Here is a 15,913-nt window from a genome sequence, read left to right as displayed (position 1 = left end):
CAAGCTCCTTTGCTTATTCAGTGTACCTCCTACACCAGCAGAGTGGTTAGAGAATATTTGTTGATTTTAATTGAATCAATGACTCTCCTCTTTACAGATGAGGAAGCTAAACCACAGACTATACATAATACAGTCACCCCTCCATATCCACAGATTCTGCATTTGTAGATTCAGCCAACCCAGAATCAGACCCACAGTTGGTTGAATCCACGGATGTGGAGCCCATAGATACAGCCGGGCGGGGGTGGGGGGGGCGGGATGTCCACTGAACTACACCGTTTTATATACGAGGGACTTGAGCATCTGCAGATTTTGGTATCCGCAAGCATTCCTGAAACCAATCCTCCTGCAGATACCAAGGCGGGACTGTATTTCTCCCAATGTCATGAAGGCTGTAGGGGATCAACTTGGATGTGAACCTGGGAGTCTGAATCCAAAGGCCATGCACTTAACCTTTTCATTTGTTCTGCTTATTGAGTTTTTGGTTTCCTCTTCTGGAGGATGCTACCTTTATCTGTGATGGTCTCTGAGGTCCAGTCTGGTTCTAGATTTCCACATCAAACCAAGTCACAGCCCTGTGTACTTGAATGATATCCCTACATTTTGGGGATGAACCAGGGAGAGACAAATGTAGGAATGAAGGACTCACAGTTGCAGGCCCAGGACAGGTACCTGGAGGAAACAGCAGCAGCAGTCTGAGTCCTTCACAATACATAAAAAGGGGTGGTAAATAAAAGACAAACAGCTGTGCCATCTACACGGCTGACACGCTGGAAGGGCATGTGAGTCGTCACCCCACCTGTTGCACACAAACCCCATGTAGGAGCAAGAATGGGAGGTGTGTGACTGTCCAGGCAAGCTCCATGGGTAAGGAAGAGGTCTAGTTAAATGCTCTCAGGGTTGGCCTTTCTGGCCATTCATGTTTCTTTTTTTTAATTATTATTTTTTTATTTTTGCTGTGTTGGGTCTTCGTTTCTGTGTGAGGGCTTTCTCCAGTTGCGGCGAGCGGGGGCCACTCTTCATTGCGGTGCGCGGGCCTCTCACTATCGCGGCCTCTCTTGTTGCGGAGCACAGGCTCCAGACGCGCAGGCTCAGTAGTTGTGGCTCACGTGCCTAGTTGCTCCGCGGCATATGGGATCCTCCCGGACCAGGGCTTGAACCCGTGTCCCCTGCATTAGCAGGCAGATTCTCAACCACTGCGCCACCAGGGAAGCCCAATGTTTTTTGTTTTTTGTTGTTTTTAATTTAAAAACAATACTTGTAAAACTTATACAAATAAATCAGGTTTATCACAAATAGTGGCATAAAACAAATAACTTCTTCAGATGAGTGCCACTCAGAATCAAAGCATTCTGCACGTGTGCCTGTAAACGCACAGGCGACATTTGACTGGAATGAGCTTCGGTCTTCAGTTCGAGGGTGTACGCTTATAGCTTTGGCAGCCCTAGATTGTGTTCTAAAGGTTGACAATGAATAAACTCAAAACCCCAAAACTGGCAGCCATCTTGGAATGCTTAGCATCAGAAGATGCCTTTCAAGAGTCCTGGTATGGAATAACAGGAATTTGGGGAAAAGATGGGTGAGCCCACCCAATCTAGATGACATTTTATTTTATTATCCGGTTTTAGTTTCTCTATAGCCACTGTTCTTCCCTAATGCAACCTTGTTTGTTGGTTTGTTTATTCCATTGTCTGGCTCCTCCTATTGCACGATTAACTAAAGTTACCTCCGACGCCTAGAACGCTGCTCAGTGCAGATGTCAGTTGCCATGAATGAGTGATACTGCCTTCCCTCCCCCTCCACTGGCCTCCCTCTACCCCAGCTGGATAACCAATAGTATCAGCAGAGACTGTATTCTTTCAAATACTTCTCTATGCTTGATATAAATAAACAAACATACTCACTTTTCCTTAACAGCAATGACATGTAAATGTTATTCTGAACAAATTCATCATGGACATTCCTCCAGGTCAATAGATGTTGATTACTTATTGATATTTAATCTATCTAATAGTCTGTAAAATGGACTAACAAGTTATTCAACCATTCCACTATGGATACGTATTCAGATTATTTTAAGTTTTTCCATTATGAAGAATGCTGCCACAAATATCCTTGAACATACAACCTCATGGACTTCTACTTCATTTCTGTAGGCTAAAGTTCCCAAATAGTGTTTGTACTAGTTTTCTGTTGCTGCATGAAAAGTGACCATAGATGTAGCAGCTTAAAGCAACATACATCTATTATCTCACAGTTTCTGTGGGGCAGGTATGACTTGGCTGGGTCCTCTTCTCAGGGCATCATAAGGCTATAGCTAAGGCGTCTTTTGGGCTGTGTAACTGAGGTCCCCATTCACTTGTTGGCTGCTGGTCCAGGGTCCTCCTGAGCTCATAGAGGCTCCCACAGTTCCCTGCCATGTGGCCCTCTCCTTGAGAGTTTATGACATGGCTGTTGCTTCTTCAAGGTAAGCAGGAGAATCTCTCCCTCCAGTCTGTTAAGATAGAGTCATATAACATAATCTAATTATGGGTTTGATATCCCATCACTTTTTCCATATTCTATTGATGAGAAGCAAGTCACATGACCTGCCTGCATTCAAGAGGAGGGAATTATATAAGGGTATGACTCATGGGGGTCACCTAGGGTCTGCCTACCACTGGATTGCTTAAATGATTGATATAATTAAATATTACAGTATGTTGCCACTTGCATAGCACAAAGGCCATAGGTTTCCTCCTCCTACCAGCAGTGTATGAGACTACTGGCTCCCCAACTGCCTTGGCTACTGTTTTTCTAATTTATCTATCTCACTAGTTTCGTGAGATTCAAGAATTTTAATTGTTGAGTTTTACTTTATACAGAATCATGTGTTTGCTACACTAAAAGCCACAAGTTAATGAATTACAGCATAGACTATGTGACCTTGGGGGAAGTTCTCAACTTCTCTAAACCTCAGTTTTCCTCTCTGTAAAAGGGAATAAACATAACACTCATCTTATTTACTACTTGTGACTATTTAATGGAAAAAAAATTGTAAATTATCTAACCTAGTGCCTGGCAAATAGCTTTAAATTTACTGAACAGTTCCTATGATTATTGGTCCATCATTAGCAGCGGCATCAGTATCTTCAGCATCATTACAAACATGTAGTTTTTTTTTTTTTTTTTTTTTTGGCGGTACGCAGGCCTCTCACTGCTGTGGCCTCTCCCGTTGCGGAGCACAGGCTCCGGACGCGCAGGCTCAGCGGCCATGGCTCACGGGCCCAGCCGCTCCGCGGCATGTGGGATCGTCCCGGACCGGGGCACGAACCCGTGTCCCCTGCATCGGCAGGCGGACTCTCAACCACTGCACCACCGGGGAAGCCCTATGTGGTATTTTTAACGCTGGTTTCGGATTCAATGATATTGAGAAGCCCTTCTTTCCATCAAAGGGTCTGAATTTCTGAACACACATTAAGCATTGTTTCTCTCGTTCCATTTTTTCTAACTCAATTTTCCCCCTCTATCATGATAATCCCTCTGAGTCCCAGAAGGGATTATCCAGTGAGTTTATGGAACCATCTTGCTTATTAATCATCTGGAATAAATGCCCTAGACTGAATCTGAGAAGAGGCAAGCTTAGTGTAGTGGGGGGTGGCCTTTTGGTCTTCTGATAATTTACGGTTCACTGAGTTGGGTCTTATACGGGCAGATGGTGAGGATGGCAGAAGAAGAAGTAGACATATATTTCTTTCTCTCTTTATCTATGTATACATGTATGTACCTATCTACTTATCTATCATCTATCTTTCTTTCTATCTATTTAAAGACAGAGAGATTGAGAAGACCACAAGTTGAACGTAGAACTTGGATCTCCAGCCTTTTGAAAGCTTGCTTCTTGATTGTTTTACAACCATATTTATGAAAAGCAGACCTATGCAGAGCAGTGGCAGGCCATGTTTAAGGAGAGAATGCCTTTGCCTGATTTGTAATTTAAAACATTGGCTGAAGATTCAGGCCTTGGTTCAGATTGACTCAAATTTGGATCCTAGACCTGCTCTGAACTCTACCACCTTTGGTAAATTACTATACAGTTTTGAGCCACAGGATCATAATTCATTAGAGGATTTGACAAATCCTCAGTGAGTAAGTCCATGACTTCAAGGAACTTAGGTGTCACTAGCAGAGAAAGACAATAAAGAAACAACAAGTACCCTGTAACATGGCGCCAATGAGTGCTAAGTGGGGAAGGACAAGTATGATGGGAGTATTTCAGAGAGGACAGTTAGAGGAGGCCTCTGCCAGGAGGTAAAAAATTAGAGGCAGAACCTGCTTGGTAAGGTTGTCAGGAGGGTTCACTGAGCGTACCAAATCTTTAGAATAGAGCCAGACGCACATGCTTGGAATGTTACCGCCTATATTTTTGTGCCCTTTCATAATTATGACACAAATAGCCCTTCAATAAACACTTGAATTTTGGAACTAGAGAAACAGGCTTAGGGCCATTGAGATATGAATGTGTGAGCCAAAATGTAGAGGTCAGGGATGGGAAACCGGATTTCTGTAACGGGGCAGCGTGATTCCAAGCAAATCCCAGCATCTTCCCATCCTCTGTGAGACCAAAGGGAAAGAACACTGGGTGTGCGTCCGTGTGTATGCACATGCACACCTGCACACGTGGTCATGCGTAGTCAGAGGGGAAATTTGCAATAGCCCTAAGTCTCTACTTTTAAAGTATTCTTTCCTTTAGCATCAATTTCTTGGGAAACTGAGATTCTGTTCTCAGGGCCGGCCACCTCAACCCTTCCTTGGGCGGGGGCGTTTCCCTCTGCTATATTCTATCCTTTATTTTTGGAAGTGATCTTACGCAGCCATGTGCAATGCAAATTTCATTTAGACCAGGTTTGGGGTGGAGCAAGCCTGTTACTTCTGCCATTTGTTTCTCAAATGGAATATTTCCTTTACTTGTTTACACAGTGAAGCAAAATCAATCCAAAGTCGTTTTCTCCCTAGGGCACGTGACTGTCCAATGCCAGCAGAAGAGTGCTTAGATTGCGTGATCCATTGCTTAAAGTGTGGCAGAGCATTTAATTACAGTTTAATTATCTTTGCAGATGTGGAGTTTGGTGGTCATTTGGTTGTTCGGTGGGCAGCTGCAGCATCTGGGTTTCCTGCTGCCTTTTTTTTGAGAGCAAAGTGCTTTGTAACACAGTCAGATTCGCCGGTTATAGCTTCCCAAGCCCTATGAACTGAGAATTTCATTGCTTTAAATTGCAAGGCTTTTGTTATCACTACAACTGTGGACCAGACAGCCAAAATCAAAGCGAAAAGAAATACCTCCAGATGAGGAGGATTGAGTCATAGCTTTGGTCTGGCCCCAGCTACAGAGAATGCAACTTTCCAAAGATTATTCGTAACCTCAGTTCTTTATCCATGATGTCATCTGTTAATTTTTATTTGCAACTTTCAGATGATCATACTCGACTGAAGTTTAAATGTGGCCTCTTTTGCATTTTTGCTGCAGAGCTGTCTGAAATTGTTAATATACATCTTTTTCCTCACACAGAGAAAGGGAGTAAAGACTGTTTTCATAAAAGAAGAGGCAAGAATATAAGCATTGTGTAGATGAGGCAAGGATATAAGCATTGTGTAGATGACTTTGGAGCCTGTCTGCATCTGGCTAATAGGATAACAAAAACAGCTATCAGAGAGAAGAGCCAAAGAATAAAATGTCATTTTGCAGAACGTGGGCTACATTTCTACTTGTAATTTCAGCTTGGTGTGCGTTAAAGCACACTTGAGCCATCAGGAGAGAATAAACTTCGTGGTAGGAAAGTTTTGGCTGTTGTTTGTCAGCTGTCACCTCATGTGAAGGTGCAGGATCTAAAGCTGAGCTTGTCACAAACTTCTACTACGAGGGGATCACAAATTGAAGGCAAGGACAAAAAGCAGTGAAATCTAAATGAATCCTCAAGACTCAGGGAAGACTTCTTTGGACCAGAGGGTCCAGAGGATGTTTCAGTGTGCTACAACAGGAGAACTTCTGGCAAAATGGTTGCTTTTTCTAGCTTCAGCTTCTGAACTTGGCAATTGTGTTTCCAAGGAAGCTACTCTGGTGTCCACCTGCTAAGTTATGTGGTGTGACTTTTCCCGGAGAGTTAATGCTCAGGTGGTAGTTTTTATGTGGCATTAGGTTGCTCTTATGTGTAATAAAATTTGCACAAACTTATCTCCAACTTATTCATAGTGTTACCCGATTTACAGTTGCTCAAATAAAAATAAAAGGGTAGAATCCATTGAAGCAGTTCCAATACATGAGACAAAGTTCAGGAGTCTCTGTTCTCTCCCCTCTCATCCCTTGCACTTGCACTGGAAAACCAAGTTGTAGAGAAAAAAGAAATGTTGCCTGGAGAGGCAGGAGTCCTTTTTTCTTTTATAATTTATTTATTTTAATTAATTTTATTTTTTTTGTCTGCATTGGGTTTCCCTCACTGTGCGCGGGCTTTCTCTAGTTGCGGCGAGCGGGGGCTCCATTGCAGTGCGCGGGCTTCTCATTGAGGTGGCTTCTCTTGTTGCAGAGCACGGGCTCTAGGCGTGCGGGCTTCAGTAGTTGTGGCTCATGGGCTCAGTAGTTGTGGCTTGCGGGCTGTAGAGCGCAGGCTCAGTAGTTGTGGCGCACGGGCTTAGCTGCTCCGCGGCATGTGGGATCTTCCCGGACCAGGGCTCGAACCTGTGTCCCCTGCATTGGCAGGCGGATTCTTAACCACTGCGCCACCAGGGAAGCCCAGGAGTCCTTTTTTTTTTTTTTTTTTTTTTAACTGAGGGCTGACTGTGACAGCCAGGTAAGGGAATTAACTTTTGTCTCATGCCTACCTTGTAATATTTTATCTTCACTATTTCCTGCGAGAGAAGAAGAACTCCCCCATTTTAACAGAGGAAGAAAAATTGAGGGTGGGAGAGGCTACACACAGCTAAACCATATGACCAAATATATTAGTTTTCTATGGCTGCTATAACAGATCCCCACTAATTTAGTGACTTAAAACAGCACAGATTTATCATCTTAAGTTCTGGAAGTGAGATGTCCTAAAATCAGCGTATGAGCAGGACTCTGTTCTTTCTGGAGGCTCTAGAGGAGAATCGCCTTCCTTGCCTTTTCTAAGCATGTAGAGCCCGCCTGCCCTCCTTGGCTCATATAAAGCCACTTCCTCCATCTTTAAAGCCAGCAGCCCACAGTCTTCAAATCTTTCTATCTCTAACCTGTGCTCTGTTGCACATCTGTCTCTGACCCTCTATTGGACCCACCTGGATAATCCAGGATCTCAACATCATTCCGTCTCAAGATCATTACCTCAGTCACATCAGGTCCTTTCTGCCACATAAGTGAAAAAATGCCCGGGTTCTGGGAATTAGGATGTGGACATTTAGGGGCCATAATTCAGCCTATCATACCAGGGCCACAGCAATTAGAGTTATGAAAGAGGAAGAACCCTATTTCTGTGGATATCTCTGGAAGTCTCTGGACAGAAGAGTCTGTGGTCCACAAGCTTTGTGAAAGTTTCTAGAACTGTGCAGGTTTATTCTAAAATGAACAGGTCTCAGTCACAAGATTTATTTTTCCCTATTGCATAATCTGCAAATTTCAGTTTCTAGTTTCAAAGCCTTTCAACTAAACTTACTTTTTAAAAGTTGGTTTAAATTAGAAACAGGAATCTGAGGACATTAACGGCAGATGCCTGGATCATTGGAACTTTTGGTTTGTATAGATGCAGTCTTTGCTTAGAGGCACTGTCACTGATCCACTTTTTCTCATATGTCTTAAAACACAAATAACTCCCCTGCCTTTTTTGAGTTCTTTGCTCCCATTTCCTGGCCATATTGGGCTCAAGAGACCATGACTGACCTCATTATTTCTGTAGCCTCTTGTCACTACAATGTTTACATCTTCAGGACCCCTCATGTTGAATCTGGAGAATGTTTTCCTGAAAAGAAGAGAGATGCTTAAGAGCATGAGTCGTGGAGTCAGACCGCTGGGGTTTTAATCCGGCTTCAAGCTTTCTCAGCAGTGTGACTTTGGGCAAATGTCTTAACTGTGCCTATGCTTCATTTTCTTACCTTTAAACAATGCTGATCGCGATGACCCCAGAGCATTCACACTGTAGGTTTATGGGTTGAATGAGATGGTTCTGCCACACACAGCAGGCTTGGTAAAGGTTAACTCTCACCAGTGTCATTGACAAACCATGGCCACATTTAGCAGAGACTCCACACAGTATACAGATCATTTTCAATGAACACTTCTTGCTTTTTTTCTTTTTAAATTCAGTCTAAAATGTAAAATATAGGGAATTCTAGTCCAGTGGTCAGGACTCGGCACTTTCACTGCCACGGGCCCCGGTTCGATCCCAGATCTGGGAAATAAGAGCACAAGACGCGTGGTGGGGTCAAAAAATAATAATAAAGTAAAATGAAAATATATACGCATGCATGTGTATGCGTGTATATGTGTGTATATGTGCGTATGTGTGTGTAAATGTGTGTGTGTGCGTATATATATGTGCGTGTATATGTGTGTGTATAGGTACGTGTGTATATATGTGCGTGTGTGTATGTGTGCATTGAGTGTGTATGTGTGCGTGTGCGTATGTGCGTGCATGTGTGTATATATGTGCCTATGCACGTGTGTGTGTATACGTGCGTGTGTGTATACGTGTGTGTGTGTGTGTGTGTATGTCCATATGCGTGTGTGTGTATGTGTATACATATATATATGTATATATATTCCTTTCTTCTGGTTTCTTTAAAGCTACCTTTTATGGTGGTTAGGTTATATAAAATCCTTTTTACCTCATTATTTATGTCCTAGCAGCCTTCTCTCCTTGATTCAAGTGGATGACTTCAGGCTCTGCAACACCCACCTCCCTTCCTCTTGGTGAGAGTGATTACTGCACTCATGTCCCTTTAGGCTTTCTCACCCTACAACAATCTCCCTGTGTTTCCCTTTATACCAGGGATCAGATTCCTTATGTGTTAAAAATAACAATTCTAGAGGAGAAGTAGAAGTGATGCATTTCCCTCCAGTTTTATATGCATTTCGAAGTTTATCATCAACTCAGTGAGCTGGGAATTAGCATGACTCACGAAGACCTGTACTCGTGTATGCTTGCTGGGTGGGTGTGATTGGCAGAATTTTGGTCCCCATGAACTTTACCCCTAGTTTCATGCCTGTGAATGTGTTTTGTTACATGGTTAAAGGGACTCTGCAGATGTAATTAAGGTTGCTAATCAATTGACCTTAAAATAGGGAGATTATCTTGGATTATCAAGGCAGGCCTGGTGTAGTCTTTACAGTGGAGCTTTCTCCTGCCTGAGGGCAGAAGAAGAATTCAGAGAGACTGGAAGCAACAGAAGGACTGGATGCATTCTTTCTGATTCTGAAGATGGAGGAGGCTGTGAGTCTAGGAATGTGGGAATCCTGGAGAAGCTGAGAATTATTCCTGGCCAGCAGCCAGCAAGGAAATGGGGGACCTCAGTCATACAGCCACACGGAACTGAGTTCTTCAAGTAGTCTGAATGAATCTGGAGGTGGATTCTCCCCCAGGGCCTCCAGATAAGATCCCAGACTGACGGAACCTTCACTTCAGTCTGGTGAGACACTGAGCAGAGACCCCAGTTGAGGCTGCTCAGACTTCTGTCCTACAAAACTATGGGATGATAAATGTATGCTGCTTTGAGCCATTAAGGTGGTCATTTGTTACAGCAGTGATGCAAAACTGATACAGGGGATTACTGAGAGTGGATATATAAAGTGAAAATTATACCACCTTCTCCACTGGTGGTGCCCTAGCTTTCACTTATGGCTCTTAAGTAACTACAAAAGTTACACGTTTTCCTCATGTCTTTCCAATTGAATGTCTCATTCCCACAAGTTACTGGTCACTTACCTCTTTGATGAAGCCAGTGGTGCCAAAAAAGCATGGTGTGGAAGTGACAGTGCCAGGCTCTATCTTGGTTGACTTGAGCTGATGCTTTTCTTCTTCTTTTTTTCCTTTTAAAGGGGACCTTTCCTTTTTTGACACTATTTTCCAAATAGGAGCCGTAGTCAAGTTTATGCAAATTTCTGTAAATGTAGAAAGAGAAAATGGAGATGATGGGAATCAAAAATACAGAGAAGAGAGTTGGTTGGACAGCCATGGGGAGAGGATGGACAGAGAATTTGGAGCTTGACTTAGTTTTAACCCCATTTCCTCTGTTTGCTGCCTGTATCATGTTAGGAGAGTAATGCTGTTGCCCTTGCCCCAGTTTCTTTTTCCATAAAATGTGTAGTAAAATGTTTTCATATTATTTTAAGCTAATTTGTGGAAGTGCCCGTTGTGGACTGAACTGTCTCTCCCCCAGATTCATAGGTTGAGGCTCTGACCCCCACTATGACTCTATTTGGAGAGAGGGCCTTTGAGGAGGTAATTAAATGAGCTCACAAGGTAGGGCCCTCATCCAGTAGAACTAGTGTCCTTATAAAAGGAGGAAGAGACACGAGGAGTATGTGCACCCAGAGAAAAGGCCACGAGAGGACAGAGCATCTTCAAGCCAAGGAAAGGGGTCTCATCTGAACCCAAGCCTGCTGGCATGTTGACCCTGGACTTCTAGCCTCTCAAACTGTGAGAAAATATGTTTGTTGTTTAAGCCACACAGTCCGTGATACTTTGCTATAGTGGCTCTAGCTAGTCCTAATGAAGACATTTTTATGTTTTAGCTCATTTAATCTTCTCAGCATCCTTGAAGAGGGTTCTATTATTACCACCACTTTAGAGACGGGTTAACTGAGGCTTAGAGAGATAAAACAACACACAACCAGTGCAGTGAAGAGCGGGGAAGCACGTATGGGTCCCCATCAGCAGCCTGAGTGGAACCACTGCATGTGTTAGCTCCTGCACAGAGAGAGGGCTAATCCCTCAGGGGCTGAGCAGCTAAGCTAAAGGAGTGAAGTGCGAGCTGGTGGCAACAGGACTGGGCACCTGAATGGGGGGCCACCACCTACTTCCAGCTGAGTACTGCCTCTTGGGAATGTGGAAACAAGTCTGCCGCATCTTTTAAATTTCAAAAGAAGCTGAAAATACGGATTTTCATGGGGAAATTTCTCACATTTATAGCTACCAATTGCAAACAATGTACAGTAAAGGTATCTATTACATATCATGGTGCCTGTCAAATCAGCATGCTTCCAAGATGGAAACAGCCCACAGGAAGCCAGTTTGTGACCTCTGGAACACTTCTGTGCTTGTTCCAAGATCCAGTGGATGACCTGGGTAGCAACTGAGGTCGTAACACACCCAGATAATGGATTTGGTACATTCAGCTGAACCACAAGTTTTCAAAACTTCAGTCAACCTGGTTTATTTTAAGAGGTTACCTTGGCAGAGTCCTTGTCAGAGCCTGGCTCATGACAGACATCCAGTAAGTATTTGATAAGTGAATGACAGAAATTTTAATAGGACTATAGGTAGACAAGACAGAAGACACAGTGATGAAGATACAGTAGCTCCACTGGAAGTTAAACGTTGAGTAAATCACCAACTTCAGCTTGATTTTTGTCAGGTATCTTATTCTTCTAAAATAAGTTTTTTTAAAAGGAGTTCATCAAAGGTTTAGCCCATCATTAGCCTTTTCTATTGATGTGTATCTACACTGCAGCAAGCACTGTGCCAGGCGTTGGTGATGGGAATGAACAAGGCAAATTTGATGTCCACTCCCATGTAGCTGATGGTCTAGCAATGAAGGACACATGCCTAGTTTCCCAAGCACAATGCATCTTACACCGAGATTCCATTGGTAGTATTTTGATTAATTGAGGTTTTACAGTTATGGGTGGAAGTGTTCCCATCTTAATCATGATGTCTTTAGGGTGTCTATGTATTTCAGACCAGGTTCCTTGAATTGAACAGAGGTAAGATGGTTCTTGTAGATGCACCTGCAAGTGAGGGTCATTTTCTATGACTAATTCACATAAGCTATGTTTGCTTTCCCACCATACGCTCAAAAGAACTCTGTGTGGTATAGACCTGCACACTCCATTTGCAGGAAAGTAATAAAAACTCAAATTAAATATCTTGTTTGAAGTTACTGACCTGGTAAATGGTTTTATTAATCAGGAAGCTTTAGAAGCAAATGGAAGGGAAATATCCTCAATCTGGACTGAGAAAACAAAAGAAATTTGTTTGTGAAACTGAAAAGCTCAGAAATAGACCCCAAAACCATGTTACTATATATCTGTCTTTCTATATTTCTTGGTTCTTCTGGATTAGCCTGACTCAGCACACACATTTTATCAAAAGCTCCAATATCCCTCCCAGCCTCTGTGCATGCCTGGAATAAAGAAAGACTCTTTTACAATAGCCCCATGAAAAGTCTTAGGATTCAGTCTTGTTGGAGTGGAATTCCAACGCCTGAACCAATGTCAGAGAGATGCAATATGCTGATGTGGAAGTTGGAATTTTCCAAAAATAACTACAACAGTAATCGTCTGGTATGCTCTTCCAGAGCCTTGCCACTCTCAATTGAAAGGAAGAGTCTGTTCCTTTTCTCCTAGAAAAGGTGGGTTTTTGTGATTGCCTTAATGAAGAAAAGGTTACGGTAGGGATGCTGCAGGACTTCCAAGGCCAGGTCATAAAAAGTGAGAATGCTTTCACTGTGTCTCTGTCTCAAGACACTCACCTTTGAAACCCCACCATGTTGCAAGGAAGCCCAGGCCACGTGGAGAGCTACATATGGGTATTCTGGGCAACTAAGTTAAGATCTCAGCTGACAGCAAGCATCGACTACCAGACACATGAGCGAGAAAGACTTCAGATGATCAAGTCTCTGCCTTGAAGCTGCCCCAGCTGACACTGAGTGGAGCGGAGAAGAGCTTTCCTTGTTGAACTCTCCCCGAATTGCATGTTTGTGGACAAAGAGGGATGCTGCTGTCAAGCCACTAAATTTTGGGGGGATTTGTTATGCAGCCATGGTAACAGAAACACTGATCATATCTGAGTTGTGTGACCATATGTGGAATTGGAGTTGGGAAGGTGTAAGGGGAGAATGGACCTGACCCATCTGCAGGGACAGAGAGTGAAGGAGAGGTTGTCAATAACATAAAGACTGGGGTGATATAGCCAGAAGAAGGATGACGAAGATTAGCAGACACAACAGACGCCCTTTACAGTAGGAAAGAAAGGCTTTAAATATTGTCCTCAAAATTCATGCTCTTTTTACTTAATGAAGATTTTCTTTTCTTATCGTGGGCTGCTCATAATCTAGTTGGGATAGAATGTAGGTATAAGTTACAATATAACACGAAAGGTGATTATCTTTTCCACTAGAGCAGATAATTGAAGATTGGATGCGTTAGATAGCATGCGTTCTGTTTTCCATATCACAGACCAGGACGGTACAGTCCAGTAGGACTGGGGTGGCCTTTGAGATATATTTCCTTGCCCGAGTGTCTATATGGGGACTGATAGCACCAAGTCATGTTTTATACTTTCATTACTTACTTATGTAAGTTTTCATATTGAAGAAAGTGATCTGGGTGCAGAAGGCAAATGGGAAATGTTAATTATATTATTTTGAACTTATTTTCTAAATTGTTTTACATTTTCGTGTTGTATTTTTTCCCCCGGTATTGGTCTCTGAACATCAAGGGTAGAGAAAGCACATGTTGCTCACATGAATTTCGCTGGAGCTTGGGGAAGAAGTGGCTACCACAGCATGCTGACACATTAATAATTTGTTATGAGCCCCCACATGGGAATATGTTTCAGAAATGCCTTCTGATGGCTGCACAATGGCAGAATAATTTATAAATATAATCAGTCATTCAATACTCCATTTACTGATGGCAAGGCACATTAACACATTTTAGGGAAATTAAAATTCTTCCCAAGTTCTAAGTGGTTATCAGTTGTCTTGCCAGTGTTCAAGTCAGAAAATATATCTGGGGAATATTTTTACATATTAAATGGAATAATTGGTTTCCTGCTTCAAACCATTCCATGCAAATTTGCTGGTTCGTCTTCCCCATTCCCAACCAAGTTATCTTTGTACAGAACCAACTGTATTATGTCACCTGCTTTATAAAACCAAAACAAACACCAAACAAAACAAAACATGGGTTCTCTGTTGCATAAATCTTCTCTGAGGACCTATACAACCTTCTGTTTCCTAACCCCGTCCTACTTACTAACCTTGCCTCCTTTTTTTTTTTTTTTTTTTTTTGCGGTATGCGGGCCTCTCACTGCTGTGGCCTCTCCCGTTGTGCAGCACAGGCTCCGGATGCGCAGGCTCAGCGGCCATGGCTCACGGGCCCAGCCGCTCCATGGCATGTGGGATCCTCCCAGATCGGGGCACGAACCCTCGTCCCCTGCATCGGCAGGCAGACTCTCAACCACTACACCACCAGGGAAGCCCCCCTTGCCTCCTTTTATGGTTGTTCAAACTCCCCAGTGCTGCACAAACACAGGCTGTCTCAATTATCTGTCATCTAGCCCATGCGAATTCTTCTTTCAGAGGTACCTTCTTTTCATTATCCACAGACTATATGGCTATTCAGTCTCCTAGACATAATTTAATATACTTCTCTTACTTCCTCTGTATTACAACAACACAGTGTATAATGTATCTATACAAATGCATTTTAATTATTTTGTTCACGTTTAAAGCACCAATTAAACTGAGAACTTTTTGACAATTAGATCACGTTTAATTACTCTTTGTATATCCAATACCCCATTCAGTGCATAAATTATAATATATGATGGATAGATGGGTGGATGGATAGATGAATGGAGAGATGACACATTGACCAAGTAAATCATAATCAAGTGAAGGTTTCTCTGTCCTTTTGCCAGGACAGCACTGTCTAGGATATTCTAACTTATAGTAAGCCTTGAAGTCAGGTAATATATGTCCCTTTGTTATTTTTCAAGATTCTTTGGATAGTCTAAGATTTTTGAATTTCCATATAAATTGTAGAATCACCTTCTCAATTTCCAAAGACACACAAAACTTAATAGGAATTTGATTGGTATTGTTGTAATACCATTGAGTCATTCAACCCATGATAGTGGTGTATCTACCCATTATTGAGATCTTCTTTGATTTCTCTCAGTCATCTTTTGTGGTTTTTAATGTAGAAGGCTTACATTATATTAACCCCTGCCTCTTCCATTTCAGCTCCTTTTTTTTTTTTTGCAGTATGCGGGCCTCTCACTGCTGTGGCCCCCCCCGCCGCGGAGCACAGGCTCCGGACGCGCAGGCCCAGCGGCCACGGCTCACGGGCCCAGCCGCTCCGCGGCACATGGGATCCTCCCAGACCGGGGCACGAACCCGCATCCCCTGCATCGGCAGGCGGACTCTCAACCACTGCGCCACCAGGGAGGCCCTCAGCTCCTTTTGATGTTAGGATTCATTTAGCTGTCCTCTCCTTTCCTTTCTCTCTTTCTCCCCATACATCTCTTTCTCTCCATCTTCCACCCAGCAAATATATTTTAGATGTGAAGCTCCGCATGCACATGATGTCAAAGGACCTAAACAGGGGCCCCCAAATAAATTTACATCTTTGTAATTTTTAAAAACGGTTACATTGAATTGACAGAGTTAAGAGGTCTGCTTAATACTAATGAATGAAGATGGGATTTTTGTGAAAACACTGGCAGCAAGCAAGGCTTGTAAAGTTATTCTTTGGTTAAAAAAACTATTTCAGTATTGCTTCATCAGGATTTCTCACCTTGAGCTCCATTCATAATGATTTTAGGTTCGATTGTATTTCAAACTTTGGTCATTCTAAATGTTAGGTTTAAACAAATGAAATTACAGTTTGTGACAGTCAAAAATTGTCAAATATTGGCAATTTCATACGTTCAACTAACAGAAAACATTTTGCTATATGTACCTT

The sequence above is a fragment of the Mesoplodon densirostris genome, chromosome 16 (genome assembly GCF_025265405.1).
Source record: "Mesoplodon densirostris isolate mMesDen1 chromosome 16, mMesDen1 primary haplotype, whole genome shotgun sequence".
NCBI classification, from domain to species: domain Eukaryota; kingdom Metazoa; phylum Chordata; class Mammalia; order Artiodactyla; family Ziphiidae; genus Mesoplodon; species Mesoplodon densirostris.
This window is presented reverse-complemented; position numbering follows the sequence as displayed.